A 3,557-nucleotide genomic window follows, 5' to 3' on the forward strand; every position below is an offset into this window, starting at 1 on the left:
AAATCCTCAGAAGCTGCTGATATATGCACCTCATGTCAAACTCATTACTTCGGTGCACCCCAAAGGTTCTGTCTTGGGCGCTACTCTGTTCATCTTGTATGCAGAAAATACATCATGTTAAATGTAGTCTGGCTCACAGGAAGTAGGCAGTGAGTGTAAACTTGCCTCAGGCAGACAATTTCAGCCTGAAGGGATGAACGACAGCCAGGTAGCGCTCCACACAGGTCAGGATGTGAAAAAATGTCTCTCCATACCAGGTGAAGGACCAAAGACAGATCCCCACAAAAAACACATTGACATGATCCCTTATAGAGACCACAAAGGATGCGGATGCATCTGAAGACACCAATCAGCTCCATGGCAACCATGTGGTAGGTGAAACTGTCTGTGTGACTCGTCATTGCTGCTGTGGTGGTGGAGGACGATGAAAAGTTGACTGACATCTGGAAGAGAAATACATGAAAATCAAAAGGAGAAAATGTATAAATATATATATTGCATGTCTTTCAATTCTAGAAGAGGAATCAGTCCTCTGCTGCTCCTCCTGCCTAAGTCTCAGCCCATAGCAGACACCGTCAACAGTAATTGTAATGCAACCCGTATCCTGTAGAGAGCTGGGACAGGTGTATGGCACTCTGACCCAGACTTATTGGGCAGCTGGCCTCTAAATCATGGAGACTACAACGCATCTGTCAGGACAACATGTTTAGACAGAAAAACGCTTTAAATGCAATGCGAAGTGGCTGGAAGTCAGTTGCATTCTGGAATGTCAACTTTGGCTTTTCTTTTAAAAGAATAAATTCTATTTTGCATTTAAATCTGATCATTAATCTTTTGGACTTCAACCTGTGGTCTATTTTTCTTGAGAGGACAAGTGTTGGAAAAGGATTTCAGACTTTTATCTGGTCCAGTCCTCAGCTTCTATCTCTAACCATTTCCTTTTGGGCAATCACTATACCCTAAGTATAGCAATGGCTGTGTTCGAAACGGGGTAAAAACAGGACAGCGAGGCACTGAGTGTTGTTTGAAACGTATCGTATGACCTTTTTCTGTCTCGTAAGATGTCTTCAAACTGCCCCCGTAGCAGTCGGTTTTGAAGGCAGCACTGATGTTGACTTTATGCCAATATAGATATGATATGATATTGCCGCCTATTACCCATCGGTCTGTGCACCAGCGGTAACTCACAAAAAATGGACAGGATGGTAGACAAACAAGCCAAATTTCACATACAAATGTAAGTTTGTTAAGTTTTTAGTAGTTTTTTTGCCTCAATTTTTGAAAAGTTAGTAAGAACTTTAGCCTGTATCTGTAACCAAGCAAGTTTGTTAAGTATGATTTCTGAGGCTTCTGTCATCGATTTGCATTTTCAATAGCTAGCTGGTGCTAAGGCTAGTGACTGACAGCCAGAAGAGACAAAAGACGTCATGCTGATGTCACACATTGCCGTAAATGCTGCCCTAAAAGGCTGTTCAAAACCAATGTTCATAGCGATGCCTTCACTCAAAAGTTATGCCTTGTGAGGCACCTGTCTATTACGGCAGCGAGGCAATGAGGCAACTGCTTTCTGTTTCAAACACAGCCAATGTGTCATGCCTTGGGGGTTTTGTGTTATTGTTTCATGTTTTATTTTGTTGAACCATTCCTATTGTCTTTCTGAACTTTTATTCCTGTCTTTGTGCCTTCTTGCTCTGTGTTTTTAATTTGTTCCACTCCCTCTTAGGTTTGGTTGCTCATCTTCTGTTTTTGATTATGTTTTTTACTGTGTTTCCTATTATACTTTGGTATTTTCTTCTTATTTCAGTTTAGTTCACTCCACTTTTGTGCCAGTTCATTGTTCTAGCCTTCTTCTCAGTGTTTGTTTCCCTGTGGGTTTTCTTGTGTTTCCCCTAGAACATTGTTTCTGGACTTTGGATTTTGAACTGTGGATTTTGTTTACCTTACCTAGTTGTAAGCCTTGTGTTCCTGTTTTACCGTTCTGTTTATAAGCATATTTAAACTGTACCTGTTCTGCCTTCGATGTCTTCAACTGGGTCCAAACCCTTGTTTTCCTTCCACCCCGCTAGCAGCATTTCTGATACAATATTTTAAAAGTTACGAGTGAGATTCTGAATATCTTTGTTTTTAAAAGAAGGAAGAATAAACCTTTTGCAGAAATATGGAAAATTCTCTAACCCATATTATTTACATTGTGTTTTAATTTAATTTTACAAATACTGATCTGATTTGTGTTTTAAGTGTCTAATGAAAGTTTAATATGGTTCTTTGATCATTTCAGTTCAAGTGTTCTTTGTCAATTGCATAACTTGCATTTTTGCTGTAGGGAGCAATTCAACTTGTAAGTGGTGCTCTGCTCTCTCTCTGCCTGCCTCGTTAGCCTCATGTCTGTCACCTGTGTTGCTCCTGCCCTGCTCATTATCCCTGGTATATATGTGTGGTCTTTCTGTTCAGCCCTTGTCCGGTCATTGTTTGTGTTACCTTCTGTGCGTGGATTCCCCAGTGTTAGGTCTTGTTGCCTGTCTTCCTTGTTGTGTCTCTCTGTTTCCCTGCTCATTTTGGATTTTTCACCTGTTTGGATAACCTGTTTTTGGACTCTTTAGTTTGTATTAAACTCCATTCAACTGTTCCTCCTCTGCCTTGCGTCCTGCGTTTGGGTCCTCCAACCTGCCTCCACACCACCCATCGTAACAGCACTTCATCAGAGGCAGTGAACATGTGTGGATTTGTGGTGAGGTTTATCACCTGATAAGCATAGGAGGCATTATATACGTATTTCATGCCCCCCCCCCCTCTTCCTGGCTCAGGCGATTACAGAGCTGGCTCATATAGGAGGCGGTTTGCTAAGTGACCAGTCAATCACTCACACACTCCACATCAGTCACAGACAAAATGTAGCCTATAGAAATGTTGAGGGAGAAGAAAAGAAGATGCTCGAGGCCGATGCAGCAAAGTGCCTCAATTTTACAGACTTTTCTTTTGTGCTGCTGTCACTTCTAGCTTAAGGCAGCAGTGATGATGTCTGCAGCAGGGGTACATCTAATGTACTTTTTATTATGCTAAATTTTCCATTCATACCGTCATAAGTTAACCAGTTTGTAATCTGCATTTTGCTTCATTAACTGAAATGATGTCACAGTTGGTTCTGTGACACTTGTTTTTTTTTTTCCTTTTTTTCCCCTGTGGTGTTCTGTGGGTGTGTCTTACACTTGGCAGGGAGCTGATCGCCCAGCGAGGCTACACACCTGTTGCCAATCCTCATCAAAGCCTGGCCTTAAGATGTGGGGCTCCCTGAGACTCATCGTCAGATTACTCCTAGTCATCGCATGGTTGAGTACTTCAGGCCTGTTTAGTTACTTGAGCATTGAGTTTGTTTCTAGTGTGTTCTCTCCCTGGACCTGGATGAATGTTCTTTTGTCTTTCTCCTTTTTCAAGTTACTGCATCCGGTGTGTCTTTTTCCTGCTTGGAGGATATTTAGGAGTGCCCGTGCTCACATCTCACCTACTACCACTGTACTAAAAGTTCCTCAGTTCTTTGTAAAAAAAACTCTTTAACTGGC

At 41.7% G+C, this 3,557-nt stretch overlaps 1 long non-coding RNA gene across 1 annotated transcript; it reads left to right on the forward strand.

Annotated features, from left to right (window-relative positions):
* The first annotated feature begins 2,487 nt into the window (after positions 1-2,487).
* LOC119913268 lies at positions 2,488-3,557 on the forward strand. Its single transcript, XR_005446425.1, has 2 exons — positions 2,488-2,728; positions 3,214-3,557. It is a non-coding gene; the product is annotated as an uncharacterized LOC119913268 (long non-coding RNA).

Source organism: Micropterus salmoides, unplaced genomic scaffold (genome assembly GCF_014851395.1).
Source record: "Micropterus salmoides isolate LMB-PRFRI ecotype aquatic unplaced genomic scaffold, ASM1485139v1 Ms_hic_scaffold_2, whole genome shotgun sequence".
Taxonomy (NCBI): Eukaryota; Metazoa; Chordata; class Actinopteri; order Centrarchiformes; family Centrarchidae; genus Micropterus; species Micropterus salmoides.